Below are 25,278 nucleotides of genomic sequence, written 5' to 3'. Positions count from 1 at the left end.
ACTTCAGTACAATCCCTCTAAGCTTATTGTCCAAACCAGAGTGATCAATGCCAAGATTAATACATGGGCTTTGAAGATCCAACACCCAGTAAGCTTTAATGGACTTTGTCCTGCCATGCTGGATCATATTTTAAAAGCTGGATATTGTCTTGACAAGTAGAATTTGACCTGCCTATATTTTTTTTCCCCTCAAAAAGTTGTTAAAGTTTAGTTTTATGCCATTCGGATGAAAATTCAAAAATAAAATCACCTTTAGAAGAAGGACATTTTTGAAAATGACAGTGACCGTAAGTGTAGTAATGGCAGGTTACTCAATTCAATGACAATGGGCAAAAAATATTTTGCAGTGGAAAATATTGTATTTGACAAAATATTCATAGATGTATCCCTTTGCCATTCAGGGCTCAGTCCAGAAATCTTTTAAGCATTGGACCTTTAAAGATTTGCAAGTGAAATCCAGAGGTTTTGTTCAGTTCTGAGCAGAATGACTATAAACCTTCATCATCCCAACAATGGGTCAGAATGCCTCAGCTGGAGTAAACTGGAGTTGTTCCATTGACTTCAACAGAGTTAAACCAATTTATATCTGCTGAGAAACTGGATCAATAAGTATGGAAGCCTGGTGAGGAAATTATTATTCTAATTTTTGTTTGTTTCTTTTCCAGTAATCTTTTTGTGAATTACAATTTATATAGGTAGTAGTATAATATCTATGATAATGTACATGCATTTATCTTCTAATAACTTTCAGTTACTTTCAGCCTCTCATCCAAAACTTTTCAAAGACCAATATTTTGTCCAGTGTACAGCTGGATGAATGGTAAGAAAAATTGATTTACAAATATTTTGGTGAATAAAAGTCTCATTTGTTCTGTGTAATGGAGTCATATGATTAGTTATTCAGTGATTATTGGTAGTATTCAAACTACTAATGTGTATTTGCAAGTATAGCTGTGAATCACTAAAGTTTCACAAATTTAGTAGGAATGATTATTCATCTGAAAATTCTTTTAAAAATGGTTATTAATCTCTTATTGATCTCCAGTTGAAAAACTTTCCGTCTTCCAATCAAGGAATGGAAAAAAAAACAAAAACCAGGTGATCTAGGTGATCAACTACACACCATGAATGACTACTATTGAAGAGTCAAAATGAACAGTTTGCAAGCAATGAAAAATAATTGTCAAAACTAATAAGCCAACATGAATAACAAACAACGCTTATGGAAATCAGGATTTGTTCATGGAGAATTACGAAAAAATGAGGCTGCATTCATAATTACCAGTCTAGATGCTGCGTTCGTGATCCAGACTCTTATCATTTAAAGATGTCATGAGACAGGACTTAACAGAAAAGCATTTGGTTGATACAAATATCAGCTCTCAGTTTCTTTTATATGTATTCACTTTAGAAGCCGTTTGGAAGTTGGGTTTGCAAGCTATCGGCTTGATATCCATGAGCATACAAGCTACAGTTCAGTCGTTTTCCGCTTCTGGTTTGAACATCTGAAAGGATATGGGGAATCTTGAAAAATGTTTTGGAAGGTTTTATGTGTTCCTAATCCCATTGCGAGATTGCAATCCACATTATGCTAGAGGATAATAATATGAGAATCGAGATCAGATGTCTGATGCTGTAGATTAGATGTGAAAAAGGGTGCTACAACAATATAAAAGGCTTCCATTTAGATTTTAACCAAACACCAGCTTTCAAAGGAAAGGGGAGGGCAAAGCTTATTAAATATCTTCTCTTTATGTCTGTTTCCCCTATGTTTCTCCCGCTATCCTTTCATATGCGCACTTTAGCAGTGAATGCATCACAGTGACCCCTGCTGGCAGAAGCTGATTAAAGCAGTCCTCAAACAACCAGGGCCAACAGAACATTGTTTAAAGAAATTTGTATCCCAGCCCTTTATATATATAATAATTGTGCGAGTGTGTGTGTGTGTGTGTATAAGAAGGAATCCAATACCACTCTGAGCTCAGCCTGGCACAAGTAAGATCTACAGCAGGGATCGGCAACCTTTGGCATGCAGCCAGACAAGGGTAAGCCCCCTTGCAGGCCGGGATGGTTTGTTTACCTGCCGCATCCACAAGTTTGGTGGATCGTGGCTTCCACTGGCTGCGGTTCGCCGTCCCCGGCCAATGAAGTTTGTGGAAAGTGGCGGCCAGCACATCCCTTGGGCTGTGCTGCTTCCCGCATCCCTTATTGGTTGGGGATGGCGAACTGTGGCCAGTGGGAGCTGCGATTGGCCAAACCTGTGGATGCTGCAGGTAAACAAACTTGACTGGCCCACCAGGGGGCTTACCCTGGCGGGCCGTGTGCCAAAGGTTGCCGATCCCTGCTCTACAGTGTCAACGTATATATGTTTTCTAGGTGCAACTCCTCCGAGTCCAAATCATTCAGTCTAAAATGTTGGCAAAAAACAGACTCCATTCACACCTCCTTCATTTGGAGAGTCCTATGCCTCATTTAACAGCCTTTTTGATAATTTACAGTCACCTCCACCATGCTAAAGACAGCAGTTAAGGGACACAAACCAAGAGCTTTTTGCAGATCCAAGTTAGATTTTTTACAACCTCCAGAGTTATTAATTAACTTGGAAAGAAAAGGGGAGATTGGTTGGGAGGAGAATATACACTTGAATGTTCTGTTGTGGGATTCACGTCTGTCTCAATTTCCTGATTCTCTATTTATTTAAACCAAATCGTCAAAGTCAATGGCTAAGAATCTAACTGAATGAGCATAAAAGTCTCTTCCAAGGATTTTCTCAGTTCAGTGTGACAAAATGGCTCCTTGGCAGGAAAACTGAACATTTCCTCACATTTTATTGGCATGAACAGACTCTTGTGATGAGAGAACTGGAAGGATGAAACGGGGGACACAAACACATAAACACTCATGCAAAATGGAGAAGTGCATGTCACTGAAATGCTGCATTGTGATCTTGGGCATCACATTACCTCCCTATGCCTCAGTTTACCAATCTGTAAAATATGGATAATAATTTACAGCTTTTACATAGAAAAACTGAAGACAGGTGGAGACACACAGGCTTGGTTTCTCTCATCAAGACCTTTAGATTGCCAGATCTGTAGAGTCCTGATGAACTGTCACCCCAGGCTTGGGTATAACTTAGTTTCTGATCAGGCTGCCCAAAGTCTTCTAGGTTCTCTAAAGCCCACCACTGGAGATTATAAACCTTCTTCCTCTTGGCTGTTTGAAACATGTGAGTTTGATGTGGGGCTGCTAATTACAGGTGGTATTATCTGAACCTCAAAAGAGAGTCATGACCATCTTTAAACAGTGTAAGTCACCCTTCTCTCCTCAAGGAATCACTTCTGACACTAAATTGTATCTGATAGTGGAGCGATTGACAGTTACTGCCCAATCTTGACCCCCCCTTTTTTGAGAGGGCGGGGGCAGGAGGTACTTACATAGAAGACAGTAGTTTTCAGTTCAAGGTGATTTGAACACCACTGATCCACTGGGTAGGTTCCACATTTGAAGGTCATGATCATGGATTACCTCTTGCTGGTTTTAGGTTGGTCATGCTGGTCATCTCATCAACTTTGACATGATTGACTGTAGGCTATTGCTTCATTGACCAAAGGACATCACTGTTGTGTCTGTAGTTGCTGTTCAGTGCTTTCACCAATTCCTAAAAAAAAGGCTCCATTCAGGATGATGAAAAAGTGTGTGTCGACATTGGGGGCATTGAAATGTGGTGTCTTCCAAGAATCTATCTTTTCACTACGTTGTTGAACATACCCATAGAACCATAATTATATGTTTCTTGCTTGTACACTCTATATATTTGGTTTCTGCTCTGAAGGAATACTTATATCAAATTACAAGCTGTATTTATTCATAATTATATAAATGACAATATTATGTATTTTGCCACATTACAGACATAAGGACTTTGTTGCATAATAAAGATTCTCTGGAGTAGGACACATCAGAGGAAGTGGCTGTATAACATAAATGTGTAATTCTGACCACTTAGAGCAATTGTATCAATCTAAGGCTCCTGATGCTGCATCAGAATCCATGGAGATGGACCCCTGAACTTGCACGGAGTCCTACTGAAGCTACATATTAGGCATGAAACCCTAGACCCATTGAAAACCACTGGGGTTTTGCCCTTGACTTCAGTTGGACCAAGATTTCACCCTAGAATCAGGAACCAGTTTGGGTTGTGGTTGTACAACACCTATCACAATGGGGTCCTGGTCCATGACTAGACATGATAGTAATACAAATAAATAATCTTATTATTAATATTAATGTGACTTGTTTTTCACCATACTGCAAAGTATTAATAAACTAACTCAAATTCACATGACTAAGGCTTGATACTAAATTGCTTTAAAACAATCAAAATGCGACACAGACACGGTGGCTACATACATATAGCGATGTAGTCTCTGTACGTGTGTACACAATGGGTTTTAAAAATATATCTGTAAACAAAACTATATGGTTTAGTTTCCCTCCATCCCAATGATGTGATACTTCATGGCACAGTGACAGAATAAGAAAATGAGTTTATTACATTTACTTAGAAAACTACTCGGTGATCTGTATGAGCTTCTTGAGCTATGTCAACATTTTCTTGAAAGATATCAGAGATTATTTGATGTTTACTTTTTTAAGTACAGCATTTGTAAGTAAAAGTGCACAAGCACATTTTATTACATTTTAAATGTAATTCCTGATCCCAAGGTGCTGTCTGTATAAATCTGAACAAACCTACGAAATCACTATCTATATTAGATCAGCAAATCCTCTCAGTCCCAGTGCTGGTCACTGTGTTAAGAATAAGAGGGAAAAGTGAAATGCCTTGGTAATAAAACTTCTGAGCCTTGACAAGTGTGAGGTAATGCCATTTCTTGCAGCAGTGCCTAGACCTTTCAAAGCACACTACTCTTTATTAGATGCCTTCCCTCTGCCCCTAAACCTCCATTTCTAAAGTGCCGTCTCACAGGTAACTAGCAAATCATGCACTTTTCAATCAGCCTCTTAATTCACTCAGTGCAGCGTAAGTTTTGGACCAATCAGGGAGATGAGAAATTCAGAATAAAAGTATGAACAGCGTAGGATCTCTAGTATGTTTTTTTTTTAACTCTTACCTTTCCGACAATTAAAATATGAGGGTGGGATTTTCAAACACTTTTAAATGTTCGCCTAAATCTTCTTTCGTTGAAGTCAATGGTAAAGCTCCCATGTCTCCAATGAGAAGAGAATTAGGCCTACTCTTGGTGCTTTTGAAATGATCCCACCCTACATCCTTTAGGAATTAACACCTTTTTCCAACCAACTCTGTTGTTTTTCTTTCATCAAGCCAGGGAGGGTCAATTCAATGCTTTCGTCTGTTTCTCCAAGTCTGCAACCGTGTGACAAGTAATAATGCCAATGGTAATGATGTGTATGCAACCAGCCTAATCTGTATCTCCATTTCTATTATCAACAGGGATGGATTAAACTAAGGGATTTGGGATTCGCTTTGGGTGAGTTTTGGTTTAGCAAAAGCAAAGCTGAGATGAGGAGTGGTTCAGATTTGAGTCCCTTTCTTCCAAATGTTTAAGGCTTGGAAAATCAGATGAATGGCTCCGTTTTGGCTCCATTTCCAAAGACTAGATTTCTACAGGATATGCCAAAACTCTCCAGTTGTAAACTAGAAAAGATCTCAAGCGACAACATTTGGTTTTGTGCCATGATCTGTAAACAGATCCAAGCTTTCACACAGTAGTTGTTTATTATTATTTTATTTTATTATAGTACCGCTCAGAGACCACAGTCAGGAATAGCGGGGGGGCCGGGGGCAATATGCTAGGTGCTGTACATATCTATAACAAAAAGACAGTCTCTGGTCCAAAGAACTTATGACCTAAGTAGAGTTCAGGGAGATTCAAAGTGTATGTGTTTTGGGGGGGAGTGGATATTTGACCCATTATCAGAAGACTCTCCAGACACCATATAAATCTGACCGTTCTCAGGGTTTAGAGACGTTTGGGTCTGGGTCCATTTATATGATAGAAACTAGAACATGACACATATAGAAACATCTCTGTGGAGCACATTGATCTCAACTGGTTGAATGGGAGATAACCAATTACATTTCCAGATTGGGAAAACTGGTCTGTGTATAATAAAAACTGACCTGACCTTTTTTTTCCTGCGTCAGACAAAACCAAAAGCAATTTCAAAGCTTAAAAACCATGTGCTCCAGTGTTTGTTTTTCTTAAATTATTTGAGAGTAGCCTCATTGCTTCCTGCTTTCCACTGAAATTGTAAGCACTACAGAAAGAAAATAAAACAATTTTCATATTAATTCCCACCCAACTCAAGCTAGGGGGTATTGGGAAAGTGTCTGATAAAGCCAGTTCGTTTTAGATATCCAGACCAATTTCCCAGCCATCATAGCTTCAATAAGTTTGGATAATCAGCCAATGAAGCTCCCTGCCTATGAAGTGTGCCTGGGTCTACAGCATACTTTATCAAATGGCAAATTGAGAAAAATCCTAATGCTCCCCTACACTCATGGGCCATTCCGCTTAAAATAGATGGGTATTGCATGAAGGCATCTCAGGGTACAATTTTGTCTTCGGTATCTAGAGAGCATGAAAGGGCATTGCTAATACAAACAGAGGGTAAGATTCTGCCACCCTACTCCTAACAGAGAAAGCTACTCGTCAATGGGAGTAAGGGTGGGATTTAGCAAAGCCTTTAGAAAAAGGTACTACAGTGTTATACAGCAGTGGTCCAACTCTTACATATTGTAGTGTTACGGGCAACTACTGTGGAGTAATGGAAAGGTTTTACAGGATGTGACAGTGCAGGGAAAGATTCTATTATATAGATAGACCCAGACCCTGCACTCTGATCACTTAGAGGCTAGTTAGTGCCCAGGAGAAGCTGATTGGGGGTAATTCTCTGATCAAGTTGCCAGGCTGGGAGCGGTAAGAACTCAATTGATGCCATCAGCCGAGAGCTGATAAAAGAGGGACAGGGAGGAAGTGAAGGGAGAGGAAGGGAGGAACAGGGCTAGCAGAGTCAAGTCCAGGGATTGGCAACCTTTGGCACATGGCCTGCCAGGGAAAGCCCCTGGCGAGCTGGGACAGTTTGTTTACCTGCCGCATCCGCAGGTTTGGCTGATCGTGGCTCCTACTGGCCGGGGTTCACTGCTCCAGGCCAATGGGGGCTGCAGCATGGGCTTCCCGCAGCCCCCATTGGCCTGGAGCGGCCAAACCTGTGGATGTGGCAGGTAAACAAACCAGCCCAACCTGCCAGGGGGCTTACGTGCCAAAGGTTGCCGATCCCTGGTCTAGTCATATAGGGGCCTTAGAGCAGGGAGACCTCTGTCCCCTCAGGTCATGCTGAGAGGGCCTAAAACTCTGCAAATATTGTAACTAGGCAGGAGCACGGGGGACTGTGGTGACATTGGTGAATGGGAATTGAAATAAAGTTTCACTGAGAGCACACCCAGTGGAGTCTCTGCGGTTTCTGCAGGGAAGAGGTCAGGGGTGGAATCAGGTCCCTGTTTTATTAATTCAATAAACTGTGTATATTTCCATAGCATCTCTCTTCTGGCTTATTGTTCTGTGTCACTGATATTTGGCACTGCAGGTCATCGGGGTAACAGCTGATGTGTAGGGTGGCCAGAAATGCAGAAATAAACAGGAAAACAGAATTTCCCAAGGAATAAAAATGCAATAGATAAAGGCTAGCATAACGATTGTTTTAACATATGCTTGAACTGACTGGAAAAGGCATGATTCAGCTTGCTACCGGCCAGAGATAGAAGACCTCCCCCTGAAAAATAGTTTATATTGTATCAAACACATTAATTGTAAACACATTGAAATGCTCTTTACTAGCGCTGCTGCCTCTGATTCATTGGTGACCTGTGAAAGGCAGCAACACATGCTTATTGTTAAAAAAGAACAGAAGGATCATCTATCGTTCGGATGAAAGACAGAGACAAAATAACCAATCTGTAATGCAGATTTATTAATAGTCATTCACTGGTTTTCACTGAAATATTCTTCATGTAACCTTGACTTTATTAAGTAGTCCTTAAGGTGCATTTTGAAGACAGATAATGAGTTTGGGGAATAGTCTTATCTACATCAAGCTAATCTTTAACAGCTTGGAAGGGAACTCACAGAAACTTTTTCCACTTTAAGTGACATGGCTATGTACAAATCAAGCCTTTAAAAATGCCATTTTAATAGGAAGAGTTGACAATACCTGACTTTATTTATATTATTTCCTGCATAAAGCATTGCTATAAAAACAAAGGGGATAGCAAAAAGCTATTGAGTTATTAATAGTATTAATGGGGCTAAGGGAGTTAATATTAGATTATAAGAATTCTACTGTACACAGTAGCATAGCACTTTGTTTCTCGGTTAATAAAAGACAAGCTAGCCCTTCCTTGGAAAAATAAATAGTTTCATTCACAGTGGCTGTCTCTTTAAAAGGAAGGGACAATCTGAAGGGAGAGGTTTTGAATGGCACTTCATTGTTAAGCCTGCACATGGCACATTGTCAGGCCTTCTATGGAGAGAGGCTTGCAAGCACCCCTGTGACCCTTTGCCGATGCAAAAAAACAGTGGTGTGTGTGTGAGAGAGGGGGAGGGTGCAAAAGAACAAAAAAAGGGACTCAAGAGAAAACTAACTGAGGCTCACCCTTTTAATGAGACTGCTCATGATGTCCCATGATTACATTCATCTCAGTTTCTGGGCTGTCCTAGAAAATGATTTCGCATTTCCCTCATTTGCAAAAACTCTCACGCATGTGTGCCCACACACACACCAGATTTCTTCCTCTCCCCTGCCCCCCCAAGCTCAGATGCATAAGTTCAGTTTGCACTGCTGACTTCATTTTAACAAAGTGTTGGACTTTAAGCTGGATGTACTCTTTTCCACTCATTCCATATAGCCTAGCTCATTTTATTTTGCTTTATTTATTATTTGATCATCAAACATCCTGATTTTCCCATGTACACATACTTTGAATTTTTGACTAATATCAGCCTTTCATCACTTTTAAAATCCAAAATGTCTTAAAGTCATGATTCACAGACCACAAACTGTACAACGAATAGACCACAGACTTATATGACGAGATTAAACAAGAATTTCCAAGCACTCACTTCCCTCAGTTTTTATGTTCTAACACCAACTGACTGGTAGCAAATGTTAGGGGTACTTGAGCAACATTTTGACATTTTTTTTAAACCCCCAAATGGTGCATGGTTATTTGAACTAATGTCTTCTGTGAAAATATAACAGGCCAGGAACAAAGCTATGCAAAACCTAGTGGTCTCATTTTCTAAGGGCTTTGGGGAATTTTTTTCTTTGGTTTGTATCTACCAAACTTTAGCTTTGAGTGATGGGGCTTCAATGGACACCAAATTACAAAACAAAGATCAGCCTGATCTGTCGAGTTTCCTCTGGTTTTGAACTGCAGCTGCAGTTCTCCCATGCTTTGTGCACAAAACCAGAAATCGGCCCAGGTTTGCTTGAATGGTTTCTGAACTTTAGCAAAACCTTTCTATGAACCTGTCTAAGTTTGGGGGTTAGGAATGAAACCTGACACCAGGTGAGTTTCCCATGGTGAACATTTTGCACAGCTATAGCTAGGAACGTATTTATAATTTGAAAGCAGAATCTAAGTTAACAGTTTCGTTAACAAGTCCCAAACACTTGCTGACCAGTAATAAATTTGAGCACAGATTTATTACCGAGCACTGAAGCTTGGCACAAGTGCTCAGTGTAATTTTGCAAGTTGACAGACAGTAACTTTCCTTAAATGCTAACTAGTTGTGAGAAGAAGGTAAGATTCAGCATTTTTATTTAACTTTTTTTAAAGGAACAAGATAATTCATCTGCAAATACACCATTCTTTGCTCTTTTGTCAATAGAAAAGTTGTTTTGCTAATGGTTATCTGTCTGCAAGTCCTTGACCTGCTTGTAAACACATTTCTGCAGGAAAACCCTGGGCCGTGGCCTCGGGTCTTTGCGTCAACAAGAGATAAAGTGACCAGAACTTAACCTGATCTGGCCTGGAGTGCCCTCTACTGCCCCTTGACCAAGTACTTCCCTAATCTGTGTCCTTCTGAAAGGAACAAATTGTTTGTAGGGGCCGTCCAGACACTAGGAAGAAGCATTACCTGGAATGAAATCAATGTTCTTAGCAATACTTTTTCCCTCCCCCTCCCTTTTCTATGGTAAAAGCTTAACTGAAAATTGTTGACTGTTAAATATCCGAGTATGGATGGTTTTGGTGTTGGTTTGGGGGTGTACATAGCTGTATTTTCCAGACACCCTAGCCAACCCCTCTTCATTCAATAACCAGGCCACCACTGGCTGACAGCGGCTGATTGGAGCAACCACTGCAGTAATCAGTCATGCTGTGTTAAATGCACCACCATCTAAGACATGTAGCAAATGCAGGGAAACTGAACTCACTTATCAAGTTGCTTTTAAAGCCATTTGTTTATCCCCTGGGATTTGTGCTGGATTCCTATGGCCCAAGCACAAACATTGATACATCCAGGATTCCTGATAGTTGTTAAATCTGAAATGTAGCTCTGACCCTGGTGTTCTGGACTGGTCACATGGAGCTCCTCTGCCAGCCCTAAATCTGGCAAATCTGATCTCTAGGTGATTTTTCCAGACATAGGTGGTACAGATCCACTGTAGTCTAATGTGGAGAGGATGTGGTTGGGACTCCACTGTGCTTGGCTGCTGTAATAGTCCCTTAAGGTCCAGATGAGAAAACATAGAAGGGTTCTGTAACCTAAACAGGAAGGGGCAGTTGTGACACAGAGTGGTTCCAGGAATGAGGGACCATAGAGGACACTTTTAGCCCCCCACATCTTCAAGGACAAAAAAAAAACCCAACTGATATCACTGTGAAATCTTATAGCATTTAACAGAGAATATATTCACTCTGGTATTCCCATGTTTATAGCCTGTCCTATAAAGTATCTCAGGGCTTGCCTTCACTTACCAGGGGATCAATGCTGCAGTGAAGACCTGCTAAATCAATGCAGATTGCTCTCCTGTCAACTCCGGTACTCCATTGGAATGAGAAGGGTAAGGGGAGTCGACGGGAGAGTGTCTTCTCTCAACATAACATAGTGTGGACCCTGCGGTAAGTAGATCTAAGCTATATCAACTTGAGTTACGCTACTAACATAACTCAAATTGAGTATCTTAGATCAACTTATCCCCATAGTATAGACAAGGCCTAATAGTGACATAATGGACTAGCAAGTTCAGTTACTAACTGAAAGATTGGTGGTTTGAGTCCCCTGCTCTCATTCATCCCCAATTTCCAGGGACGAGGACAAGAAGCACTGGCTTAAGTTCTGTGTAGACCTATGTGAATAACTGATTTTTTTTTTTTTGGCTTGGTAGCCGAATGGCACTGGGGGCAGGGGAGGGGGCGGGGGCTGTCACTTTGGGTTGAACTTAACATTTTGTTTCATTTTCAAGGTCTTTACCTTTTAATTATATAATTGAAGTAAAATTCAAATCAAAAAGTCAAAACATTTTGTTTCAAGGTTTTGAACAGGGTGCTTTGACCAAAACAATTTTAGCGAATTCAGCACCAATTCACAAAATGTTTTGGTTGACCCCAATCTGCATCTTTTGGGGAAAAAATGTTTTGTCCAGAATTTTCACCCCCAGCTCTAGTTCTATGGACTGAGTTACACAGGAGGGAAGATCAGATAATTATAATGGTGCCTTCTGGACTAAATGACTATGAATAATTTCTATAGGTGTTTTGAATCTTTCTACAGATTTCTCTCTATTGAGAGATTATGTAAAATCTCTTGGAAATCTACTGGATTATGTAAAGTAAAAAATAAAAATAAAGCACTGAATGAAACTCTATAACACTTTTCCAGAAGGGGAAATAGATAAGTTAAGTGACTGGCAAAAGGACACCAAGACCGCTGGGTTGATGGAAGAATTCTACCGTTGACCTAGCTATCGCTTCCCTGAGTGGTGGATTAACTACATAGATAGAAAAAACCCGTCCATAAATGTAGGAAGCACCTATGCTATGGTACTTCAGCATCACAGCTGCTATGCCTCCATAGCATCCATAGCGTATCCATAGCCTGAGGGTGCCAATGGCAGAATCAGGATTAAGATTCAGAGGTTCCTGATTCCCAGTCCCAAACCTTTAGCCTAACCTAAAATATTTTCCTTTTATACAGTCTGTTTGGACTCAAGTGGTGTGTGAACAAGCCTTGAATTATCCAACGCTGAAATCTGCAGTAGATCACTGACTGTGAAAATTGCCTACGACAGAGTAAAAAAACTCCCGACGGGTCCAATTTTGCAAAAAATGAGTAAAGCTTAAGAAAAAGGGCTTTGCTCAGGTGAAACCACATGGCTGGAGCTGAGGGAAAGGAATCTTCTGTCCCAGTGAATGCTGCAGGACCTGACTATGTCACCGATGGGTTAATGGGTATTGCTGGGAGTATAATGGATAAAGTATTAATGTTCCTCCCAGCTGTGGTTCAGACCATGAGAATACATTTTGTGTACACATCCAGTCACTCATTACTTTGTGGACAATGTGCCCACTTTCCTCCCCCACTACTCTACATTCCTTTGTGGGGGCCCAAGATCGGCATCACTTCTGCTCAGTGCTGAGAGAGAAGGTGGAGCCTCCGGTGTGGATTCTTCACTGTCTAGTTCATGAGTTCATCACAAACAGACAGGGCCATATTCTATGCTGGTGTAAACTCATACAGCTCAACTGAAGTTGATGGAGATGTGCTAATTAAGCCCATGATTTCCATTGCCTTTGGGCCTTGTGTGCCTGCATAAGGCAATTATGGATTCAGCCCCTGATGACTGAACTTGCTTACAAGCTACAGAATGCATCATATACTGTCCCCAGTTAGATACTGATACTCATATGAGTTTGTATATGCAAAAAGGGTGAGCCTGTGTAAATAGGCCTTCCTAAGTGGTCAGACGGGGCAAAACCCTCCAGAAAGAGGAAGCGTAGCTATTTGGCTAAGAGATCTAGCCATGTTTCCAAAGACGTGGGTTAAAAATGAGAGGGAAAATGTGAGGGAATAAATAATACTGGTTCGGTCATTTCAGATAAATAAAAATCAACACCTACTGAAAACTAGAAGTGACTGGAAAATGGAAATGCCTTCCTGCAAAAATTAATAAATAAATTAATAGGTCAGGGTTTTTTTTTTAAGAAAAGAAAAAATCATCCCAAATCAAGATGAAAAGTCCAAAATGTGATTTTTTTATGGGAAGGGATTTCCAGAAAAAGATCATTTTTGAAGAACCAAAACAGAAAACGGAGCCCTCCTGGAAGATACTTGTCAATTTCACATTTTCCCTACAGTCAGAAAGTAAAATTAACAAGAGCCTTCCTGGCAGGCAGCCAGAGGCTAAGCACCTAGGCTCTCCGCCTTCTGTCTCCCCTCTAGCCCAGCGAGCGCTCCCTGGCTGCCTGCCTGGAAGGCACTTGTCAATTTTATTTTCTCCCTCCAGGCAGAAAGTGCAATTGCCAAGAGCTTTCCAAAGGAACAATCAGGGAGCCGTCATTTCAATTTTCCAAAGAGAAAATCAAACTTTTTGACAAAATTGAAATTTTCCTTGTCTGCATCAATAGGCACCTAAATACCTTTAAAAATCTGGCCCTAACTGACTAGCCCAAGGTCATACAGGAAGTCTGTACTAGAGACAGGAACTGACTTCAGAGTCCAACTCCAATGCCTTCGCCACAAGAATATCCATCCTTTCCTTTGTAATGTAATGTGCTTATTTATGTTTCGTCCCCAAGATAATTTAAAAGAGGGGTTTTAAAAAAAATGTCTATGCTACTAAATATCTGATGCCGTGTGCAGGTGAACCATCACAGTCAGTGACTCTGTAGAGACAAGACTAAATATAAAAGAAAAAAGTGGACCACATAACAAATTTCCTTGTGCGGTTGAGAGGGGCATTTTCCTCAGGGACCTTAAATAGGTTTGCTGGGCATCCACAGGTATCAGAGTGTATTTCACTGTGATATTCACATTGTCAATCACAGGACCTTTCTGTAGAAAAACGGTGCTGTTCTGTAGACATAATAATATTTGGATAGCAAAATATACAGTAAATGTTGTTTGTTTGTTTTTAAAAAAAGAACTAAATTGGAGACTATTCCCTGGTCAGCAAAACTTGCCCATTATTTTGCAGTTTGCTGAATGGGTAGTTTTTAGTGTTTTTGAAAACTGACTTTTCAGATTCATGAGGGGTAGAGAAGGTAATCTTCATATTTATAAGGACACACTGTCAACTTGCTTTTCATAATTTATAAAGTCTTATTTTATTTTCTCTCCCTGTTGGAAACCTGAGACTGACATGTTTCCTTAATAGAGCTGGACAAATCTCTGCATTTTGGGTTTGAGAGATGATTTCTCAGAAATAAACTGTTTGTGCTTTATGCAAAGGAGTAGGAGCCTAGTTAGCTTAGTAGGGCTGGACCCAGAGCTGTAGGGTCTGGTTTGCATGTCTTACCTTTGCCAGTGTTAACTTGTATTTCAGTTCATGAGGGGTACATCATGAAGTCACAAACCAGACTCTACAGGTCAGCTTATAACAGAGCTTTGAGTTTGATGAACATTAGTTTCACTTGACCTTGGGCTTCTCCCTTATTCCAGGTATCCCTATTAATCCCTATTTACTATTGCCATCTTCTCACAGTCTCTGGTAGAAAAGCTTCCTACTCTCTTCCCTCTACCTGCGATGCTGTTGGAAAACCCAGCTGTTCTCTGCACCACCTTGGAGAAGTTGAATACCAGGAAGCCCCAGTTCCAAGGATCTTCTAGAGGAGGTGAAAGGGGTCTGATATCCCCTTCTTGCCCACACAGAGTTTTGTCAGTGAGGTTTACGATATGGGGTTCTTCCAGGCTTCTAAATTTTCCTGGCTACTCTTATAGTGTGAATGGCTAGAGGCACTTTTGTTTTATCTGCATTTGGCTGGGAGTCTGCAATCTTTCAAGAAACAGAAACAAATTTTTTTGAATGTTTCCTGACCAGCTCTGCTCACCATGATTTCCGTATTATGGTAGTGTGCTCTTCAGGACACCCCGCCCCCCTTGAAAACCAGTTGGAATCTTTGGCTAGGGTAGTGGTGTTAGCTGGGAGAAATATATTGTATCCATATCCTGCATTAGTTCTGTTTGCTTCCAGAGGCAATTTCAGGTGTTGATTTAGATTTATAAAGCCTTACATGGTATGGTTACTGGCTATTTTAGAAAGCATTTCTCTTCTGCTGTATGCACTGTCATGGCCCATGAAATCTGCAGGGGAACATAGAATGATGGAATCGTAGCATTGGAAGGGACTTTGAGAGGTCATCCAGTCCAGTGTCCTGCACTTCTGGCAGAACTAGACCATCTGCTAATGCTGCTTCTATCTGAATTCTGGAAGACTGAATAGAGAGTGATCACAGTGAAAAGTCATCAGCTCCATAATCCACTCCCTCTGTTGGCTCAGCAAAGTCCATATCTGATGATCTTCTGGCCATGCTATAAGGTTTACCTGTATTTACCGGCAGAAGGTGATGATCTGGTGAACGAAAGTAATGTTTGGGAAAAGTCCACTGATATTTGTCAAAATGTTCATTTTTGCCTTGTTTTGGCTGTGCACATAGGGTGAAATTCACAACTCTAGAGAGGCCCTGCACCACTTCAGTTTCACATAGGCCCTTTTTACATGACTTCACTTGAATTTCACTCAGTGATGTTGTGAGCTACACTTTGGCAAACTGTAAAATAAAAAAAGTCAGCGGGGAGCGGGAGGGGGACACTGGGTACCTGGATATACCTTTCTGATGACCTATCCTGTAAGGCTTTGGGGCAACCAAATGAGGGGGGAAATCTATGTGTAAAAGGTAACATAACATTTTTATTGGATGCCTGAGCTCTATTGTGCACTTTCCTGCAGGATTACAGCCGACCAAGTATTAACCCTTTTCTGAAAGCTGTGCACAGACAGAAAAAGGGGGATAGACACTGCAAGTGGCTTAGAGGCTTCGATGCAGTGGGTTCTGAATATCAGCACCAGTTCAAAGGATCAAAGGGCCTCTTTGACTTTCTAGCCATGCTAATTAATGAAAGAAGTGGTATTTGGTCTTCATTACAGACTTAAGGGGGAAAAAAGTTGAGTGTTTTGTCCAGTGGGAAAGCACTGAAGGAGTCTGGCGAAAGTAACAGAGCTGTCTCCATTAGTCTTTTTACAGCACTTCAAGAGCATGGAGCCACTTATGATGTCACGCTTAGGCAGCGCTTTCTTAAAAGTTAAATGTCTGAAAAATGTCAGTGGAGACTGATCTGAATTCCTAATAGGTTTCTAGATGAAACAGAGCCTTTCAGTGGTCTCCAATATTCAGGACGCAGAAGAAAACTCAGGAAAGAACTCTGGGGGGAGGGGCAGAGGGGCGGGAAGGGTCTCCAACATTTCCTTCTTTCGGTTGTGATTTGAAATTCCCTCTGGCCTGTTAGAGTAATTCTGAGACACGGAGTCCGGTGGCACCTTAAAGATTAACAGATTTATTTGGGAACAAGCTTTTGTGGGTAAAAAAAGACTTCTTCAGATGGACAGAGTGAAAATTACAGATGCAGGCATTATAAAATGACACATGAAGAGAAGGGAGTTACCTCACAAGTGGAGAACCAGTGTTGACAGGGCCAATTCGATCAGTGTGGATGTAGTCTCAGAAAGCTCTCATAAGACTCAGGTCCCCCTCAGTTCTGTGTCCTTCTTGCACATATCCCTGGGCCACTACAAGGGTTAATAGGAGGTCAATGATCAGGGGTGAGAGCAGAAGAAGGAACTTCAGGTCGTGAGCAGTGAAGGGTAAGCTAGGCTGAGGGTGTTTTTGGAGACACTCTTGCATTTTGTGTGTTGCTGGCTCTCAGAATGGTGAACCTAAACCTCTCCCCTGAATCCTAAGGAATCCCTTCTAATCTCTGACTCTTTCTCTGATACATTCAAATACTGATTACATTTGAAAAGGAAACCACTAGTTAATTTACAGGAGGCTTTACACACACATATGTACGCATATACTTTTATCAGGTTTCAGAGTAACAGCCATGTTAGTCTGTATTCGCAAAAAGAAAAGGAGTACTTGTGGCACCTTAGAGACTAATCAATTTATTTGAGCATGAGCTTTCGTAAGCTACAGCGAAGTGAGCTGTAGCTCACAAAAGCTTATGCTCAAATAAATTGGTTAGTTTCTAAGGTGCCACAAGTACTTCTTTTCTTTTGCGATATACTTTTATATATGCTTAATATGCATCTAGCTTTGCATTCTGTATATAGAAATCACATTATATATATAAATATGTGTGTGTGTGTGTATAAATATGTATCTGTACTGTAAAGCGCTTTAGAAAATCTCAGCATAAATACATATGTGGGTATAGATATATGCTAGAGGTGTGTGTGTATATAGAGATGCCTATATACACACACAATGCACACGCACACACACGTTTTCAGATTTCAGTTTTTCAACAAAAATCTGACATTTTCCATGAAGAGCAGACATTTTCCATGAAAATTTTTGTTTGACTGAAACTCAATGTTATGTGTTGATGTGTGTTTGTGTACACGCACACACATTACATTACATTGAAAATTGAGTTTCAGCCAAACAAAAAATGTCCTGGACAACGTCGGGTTTTTGTTGAAAAAGTGAAATCTGAAAACGTTTTGGTTGTGGAGTTTTTTATCACAGGGTCTACAGTTTCAGCAAGGAAAGGGGGATTCTCACCAGCTGTAGTTTATGGTTGTGTGGGACTTTATATAGTTGTTTAGTTTAGTTATATAGTAATATAAAGAGAGTGTATTATATATCTGGAGAGAGAGAGAGAGAGAGAGAGAAATTATAATTAGTTTAAAATATATATCATTATATATAGTTTTGTGTGTGTCTATACATATAGATATATATGTATACATAAAACTATATATAATGATATATATTTTAAACTAAGTTAATATGATCATGTCCCAAGCTGCTAATGGTATGTTTTTTTTTTATCATGGCTTCACTGTACAACATGACAGCATGTATGAACATCAGGTATTCAAACAGTAAAATGTGTAAAGCGATTTTTCTATAATTGGTCCCAGGGCAAGGGGTTGATCTCATGTATAAAAGCCTCCAGATATGCTCTTGGTATGGCTTCTAATTAGGGAACCAGGAAAGAACTGAACTTTGGAAACTGTGATGAATCCATGCCTTAAAAAAGAGAGAGAGAGAGAGACAGAGAAAAGAAATAATCACTTTGACCTTGAACTCCAAAAGGCCCTGAAATCAACTGATTTTACTCTTTAAGCTCCTTAACAAGCATGGGGATTAGAGGCGAGCTGTGTAGAATGGTTCATATTAGATATAAACGATAATGGACAATAGAAATTCATCTATGAGCTCAGCACAGACATCCTGTGCAAATTCCATTTCCCCAAGATATGGTGATACCATGTTACAATGTTATATATACAGTTGATAACAATATGACTTCATCACTTGGGAAGAGACAGAATAAAGCTCAATAGAAATAGAACAAAATTCCACTTAAAGAAGTGTCCGATACGGTGCTAGTCTGTTTAAGTCTGTTTAAATAACTACAACTGCACACACCGAAAAGGTCAAATATAATTAACATCCCACCTGATAATATGAATAAATAATCTGTTTAGCAATTTATTTCAGATATGATGAAATCCCTCTTTCTGATACAGGAATAAAACTTGTAAAAGGAATAAATTGACAGCACACTGAGACTACATATTTCATTGGACTCCAATCTCTCCAGAACTAAATAAGGAAGGATGTTGCTGTCACATCAGAAAGACCTTCTTTAGTGGCTTAATTTTGTTAGTGGATTTGCTAAGATTTTATTTCTTTTCTTTGCTCTCTCTTCCCCAGAAGGAAGGGTTGAAATGCAGCTCACTTTACAAAGAGGGAGAGTCTAAACACATCTTGAAGGTGGAAAGTGCATCACATTTTCAAGGGAACCGGATGAGTGTATGCAATGATGGGATGTGTGGGAAGGAGGTTGCAAAAGGATTAAGTTACTGTGGCTTAGGAAATGAGTAGCAATGAATATACCCGAAAACAGCCCCTCTCCCTGCACAAATATTTGGGATGTAATTATTAGACTTGCCTTTCAGTCTGTTCCCAATCTAAATATCAAGCAGACTATGAAGTGGGAGAGGGCATTTTTATTTGTCTTCTTGCTGGTCATGATTTAGGAGATCTGGATCCCATCTAAAATCACATACAACTATTTCTCTCTCATTTGAACTCTTCCAGGACATCAGAAACCCACTCTCAAACCCTAACAGGACCTCACCAGTCACTTCTCTTCTCCAGAAAATTAAACATGACAAAAATCCCATGAAGGGCCTTTAGACTCTGAATTTGTGACTTGGTTCAAGTGCATCTTGTCAATCCCCTGTGTCTCTTGTCAATCTTATAAACGTACACAAGACAGATGGATGGTGTGGTGAGAGGTTGGGATGTGGTATGAATCCAAGTAAATGAGTTGCAGAATAACTATTTATAGATGGTGGTTTACATGGCTCCCTACCCTTGGCTTCACATACTGGCATTCCATCTCAGTCTGTGTGGCCTAGAAGACCCATCAGAGCTAAGCCTAGACTAATATTTTTCTGACAGCTAGTGGTTGTGGGGACACCTGCTGACAGCGGAAATTTATTTGTATTTGTATCAGGATTTTGGTTCAGAAGGATCAGAAACTCCAGAATTGCTTGAGAATCTCCAATTTTTCCACAAAAAAATTGGGCAAAAAGCAAATTAATTTAAAACAAACAAACAAATCCTTTTGATTTACCACTAGTGGTAGCAAATTCCCTCACAAACATGCCCATGTTCAGCATCAGCCATCTTTACTTGGCTCTGAACAGACTGATGGACATTACTAAATTCTTTCTTCCTACCTTTTTCAGACTGTGGGAGTGCTGCTATCACATACTTTGTAAAATACTCTTTTCTTTTAGGGAAGATTGAGTTACATCAAGTGCTAGAGACCCTTGCAACGGCCAGGTGTTATTAGCGAGGACATTCCATCACCATGCCAAGTTATTTTTAATTCTATCTGGATTTTTTTTTAACCAACACATAAAAGAAAGCTATCGAGTTGCTCGATCAATGTTAGTTTATTATTGCTTACCCAAGTGTTTAATAAACCCGTCCCTACCCTGGACATAGCCTTTAATACTTCATTGACTGTAACAAAGCAGCTTTTTCCTCTCAGACCAAAGTAGCTGTATAAACTATAATTAAACACTAATTATGAGCTCTACTGGTCAGATAACAGAAGTAAAGGTTCATTATGTGACTGACAGAACCAGCAATTAAAGGGGATTATTGTTGTCAGAAAATGGCATAAAACAAACAAAGAAAAACTTTTTGTGGTGGGGGAGGGAGAGATTAAATGAGGATTTTGCAATTGACTGGGCTATATCTTGATTTGTTAGTGAGTTTAGAGTTTCCATCCTGGAGGAGATTATGACTTCATGAATGGGGAGAGACTAACACAGATGTGATGATATATTACCAAACGTAATGACATTGTTGTAGAAAAAAAACAGTGTGCAGTGAGAACGTCAAATTTTCTTACTGGATGAGGTCTTCCCAGGGGCACATTCTGATTAGCTGCCCCAATTGTTAAGGGACAAAAGCAAGTACTTCAGGTCCAACATTTGTTTCATATTTAAAACAAAACAACAACAAAAGTATGACACAAAAATGTTTTCTATTAATACTTATTTAAACATTTTTTTCTGCAGGACTGGAACTCAAGACAGCAACATTGTCCCACAGTAAGAGAACTCAAAAATGAAATTGAAATAGAGTGAAGTTTCATTCCTTAGTAAGGATATAAGGCAAGAAAACACTGAACAACTATTGAAAAATAAAGATGGTTTAACAAAGTAGTTCCATTTTAATAATAAATGGCCTGATTCTTCTTTCATTTACATCATTTTTATGCTAATATAACTCCATAGATTTGCTCCTAATTTATACCAGATTAAATGAGAAAAGACTCAGGTGCCTAAAAGTATTATTAGCCAGGATAGTTGAAAATTTTCTGTGGAAACTGTTTTTTGATGAAAAATTGGGCTTTCAACTAACCATACATTGTCATGAAAAGTGTCTGCCTTTCACAGAAAACATTGATATTTTGTCAAAAAATGGATGCCCGAAAATTGAAATATTTTGGCACCAAAACAATGTATTTTGATTTTGATATGCGCCGCAGTGCTTCATGGGAATTGTAGTTCTGTTTCTTCATGATCCCATTCTCCTTTGTGGGCCAGGCTCCTGGGTCAGACTACACCTCCCATGATGCACCATTGACAGCAACTCCCATGATGCACTGCCTCATCACTTCACGTGGTTCATCGTGCCCCCACCCTTTTCTGATCAGCTCTAGTTATTAGTAGCATCGGTTACTATTGACACGCAGTGCCCCACTGCTTAGACCTACCAGCCATTCTGGACAACAAGCAACTTCATGATGACCCGTATGCAGTCCCATTAGGGCTTACTGGATGGCTGCTCCCAGTATTCAGAGGAGTGTTGGGACTACATCCAAGACATTCCCCATGGAAAAAAGTGGTCAGGAAACAGACAGAGTCATGGCTCTGATCCCCTACCCCAGCCAGTGTAGCTGAATGGATGGTGGATGTAGAATGCTGCGTGCTATTAAGGTGTGTTGCAAATTATTCCTCTACCCCCCACTGTGTGACTTAGGAGATCTAAGAGGCATGGCAGACATATGGGATGGTGCAGCTGCTCCTTACTTAAGGTGGTGCCTATATGCACAATGTAGCCCATAGCTTATATGATTGTTATTTCAACTGCAACCTTGAAAACAATGGGCCTAATTCTTACACCAGTGTAAACCAGGAATAACTCCACCCAATCCACTGCAAGTGAGAGGAGAATCAAGCCCAGTAGGTCACATTTTTTGACCAAACCTTTTTCTATTTTGACTTGATGGTTTGCTACTAAAAATGGAACTAGAGGGCTATTTGAAGTGCTCTTTATTATTACTGAATTTGCAAAAATTAATGGGTCCAGTTGGCACTTTTCCCCAAATGCCCACCTTTCCCCACTGATTTCCAGTGGGCAAGCATGTACTTTTCAGGAGATCAGCCTGCAAAGGGACATATTTAACAGTTTACAACTGTCCCAATGACAGCCAGTTCTAATTTAAAACTCCTGTGTAATACTTGTTAGGAAGTTTTAATATCAAAAGGGCAGCCAAGGTCTTCCATGAGAAATTTCTAGACAGTGAAAGAAACTAATCCTTTTTAGTGATGTTTGGCTTCTCCTCTGCAGTAGCTGATCTCTGATTTCATATTTTATATCCATGGTTTGTTAATGAAATTTTCTCCTTTAAAGACTAACCAGGCGGAGAGAAAAAAATTAGCTGATACTTTGCAGCAAACGTTTGAAGTGAAATTCAAGTAGCAGCCTGAGGCTCACAGTATGTAAAACCGACTACCAAAGTTTTAAGGGTGGGTTAATCTATTTTCTCTCCTCCAGGGACCTCTGCTGTATTAAAGTCTTTGGCTGAGGGGAAGCAGCCAAGCTGGCATTAGAACTGATTTAGCAATTTGCATCTTTTGAAAAAGGATTAGTAAATTTCAAAGGCTCCTGGTGCCTGAGTGCCAGTTGGCACTGGAAGAGGCCTGTAACTTCACCCAGTTGCACTACTAACTGCCATGTGTTCACCTGAGAGGTGTTATCTTGCTTGTTACAGTTACTTCAGGGAGCAAAAGAGAAAGGGAAAGCATGGGTGTCGGCAAAAGGTCATAGGAGGGTTCAGAACACGCCCAGTGGTGTCGCTGCTGTAGGTTGAGCACACAGGGAAAGATGGGTTCGTTGCCACTCTACCTGCAGATCTCGGGTTGCAGCATTTTCTTTTCTTAACTGACACTCATTAAATGCAGCTTTACTAGTACTACTTTGAGAGACTCTGATAAAAGCAGCTGTGGACTTTAAAAGACATTAGTGAACATCAGGACTTGTCTGGGGTGGAGGTATCAGCACATCTATGTAGCTGATGTAACTGGCGTCACAGAATGTATAGCAAGTGTTCATTTGGAGGAGGGACAGAACCTGGTTTTTGAGAAAAATATTTATCATTTCTAGAGCTAGTCAGGAATTTGAACTGCCAATACACCAGGGGTTAGTGTACTCACAGGGGAAGTGGGGGACTGAGGTTCAGGTCCTATTTTACCTCATTTGGAGAAGGGACTTATACCTGGGTCTCCCACATTCTAGGCAAGTAACCTAGCCAGTGAGATATTTGTTATTTTGGTGTAAGAGAGGGGTGCTCTCTCTTTCTTTCTGAAAGGTCTCAGTCTCCTCCTAATGCAGAATGGGATTTGTTTTTTAATTTTTAAATCTTGAAAATCATGGGACAGGAAAACCATTTCCCATCCAGCGCGAAACATTTCTTTGTCCTTTCACAAAAGTCAGTGGGGCAGATTGTGTTTTCATTTACACCTTTATATAACTCTAGCAAAGTCAATAGATTTGCAATGTTGTAAGAGAGATTAGAACCTAGCACTTATTTCTGTTAAGCTAAAAGTTAACCTCCAGTTTTTCCTATTTTTATTACAGACTTCAAGTTTTGGTGGGTGTTGGCACAGACATGGGAAGAGGTTTGTATAAGTTCCCCCAATGAAAGTAAGGAAAACACCTTATCGACTATATTCTGAAGGTCAATAAACTTGGGCCTTGGTGGATCACCAAAGACAGCAGTCCTTCACTGAAGGCACACATTTCCTATGGTCCACAAGACAAAACATGTGGGGACTCAACCTCTGAAACAGTGCATAGGGAAAGAGGCAGTCCCTCAAATAGTGAAGTCCACACTCATATGAGTGTTTGTCAGTTAGGACCAAAAACATCTTCAGTTTCACCCAGAAGGTGGGAAGGAGATTAACGGAACACAGGGCAAAACAGATAAGCATGGACTTGATGGGACTCTCTGTGGAAGTACGGGGCCACCCATGTGGATCCATTTGTGAGATCAGGGGCTTATATAGCAAATAAGAATTTGTGAAATGTTTGCTTGTGTGTCCATTCAATGTTTGTTCATTCTGCTTCATATGCATGTTGTGTCATATTATTTGACTAAAAAGTTTCAATTAAAAATACATTTCTTCTTAATGCGGCTGGAATACTGGGAAGTCCTGTAAATTGCTATGAATCCTTTGAATAGAATAAACATGTTGTGCAAAATCCTTCCCTGACTGATGTTAGTGGAGTGGCACCTGCTTACTCCAAGTCTGCTGTTTGACCCATGATTGTTATAATGCTAGGGACTGAGCTTGGTATACCATATGGCGGGGAGGGGCTGCAGGTTTTTTTCGAACTCTGCCCTGCTTCAGTGGATATATGTAGTGATGCAGCAGTAAAAAGAGAGGTGTGATGTCCGAGTGTGTGCACCCAAGATCAAGGAGAGACTCAATGGTAAGTTAGTCACGAGAAGCTCTATATCCTCCCTCCCAATATAAAAAATTGAGCCGTGAGTTTCATTCAGTAGCTCATTTGGATAAAAGTAGACACCCTGGTGTCAAGTGAATGGGAAGCAGTGGGAGATCAGTATCATGGGGGAAGAAGTGAGCAGAAACTAGACAGCTATAGATACCGTATATGTATAACTATATGTAACATGCATACTGAGCGCACACATACAGTGCAGAGAGAGAAATAACTTTATTCGTTCCTCCAGATACACATTGCTACTCCCACAAAACTAAAAGGGAAAAAAAACAATTCAAATTAAACCTCCAAAATAGTTGAAATTACTCTAAATTATTAGGGAGGTGAGAGGAAGGCCCAACAGGGAGTGGAAAGTTTAATAATGACAAGTGTGGTGCCTAAAGGGAAGGCAGGAATGATATCAGAAAGATCCAATGGGGCCAGGTGAGTAAAAAGGCAGCCAAGCAGGGAGTGTTGGATGCCCAGAGGCAGTGCAATATGCTGGCAAAAAGCCATGCTGCCAGGGAGAGAGAGCGCACACCTCAATGGGCAGTCTACAGGGCCTCTGACAGCTTCTCCTCTCTGAGGCACAGGATCCTCCCTCCCAGCAGCTCCATCTGCAGAGGCAGAAGAAGCTGATTTCACTGTGCTTTTTGGTTTGCTGGTTTTCGCCTTCAGCGGCTCCT

General features: G+C 40.4%; 1 long non-coding RNA gene across 2 annotated transcripts in view; it reads left to right on the top strand.

Moving 5' to 3' along the window:
• Nucleotides 1-24,276, top strand: part of LOC311527591 — a 63,693-nt gene extending 39,417 nt beyond the window's left edge. The window contains exons 2-5 of one of the 2 annotated variants that reach the window (XR_014713382.1): nucleotides 402-622; nucleotides 20,878-20,910; nucleotides 22,499-22,583; nucleotides 23,726-24,276. This is a non-coding gene — a long non-coding RNA (uncharacterized lncRNA). The remainder of the gene's footprint in view (nucleotides 1-401; nucleotides 623-20,877; nucleotides 20,911-22,498; nucleotides 22,584-23,725) is intronic. The other variant, XR_014713381.1, reaches the window with a different exon arrangement.
• The last annotated feature ends 1,002 nt before the right edge of the window (nucleotides 24,277-25,278 follow it).

This window comes from Lepidochelys olivacea, assembly GCF_965140295.1.
Source record: "Lepidochelys olivacea isolate rLepOli2 genome assembly, chromosome: 10".
Classification (NCBI taxonomy): Eukaryota; Metazoa; Chordata; order Testudines; family Cheloniidae; genus Lepidochelys; species Lepidochelys olivacea.
The sequence above is the reverse complement of the archived record's forward strand: the minus strand, read 5'-3'. Positions and strand labels throughout refer to the sequence as shown.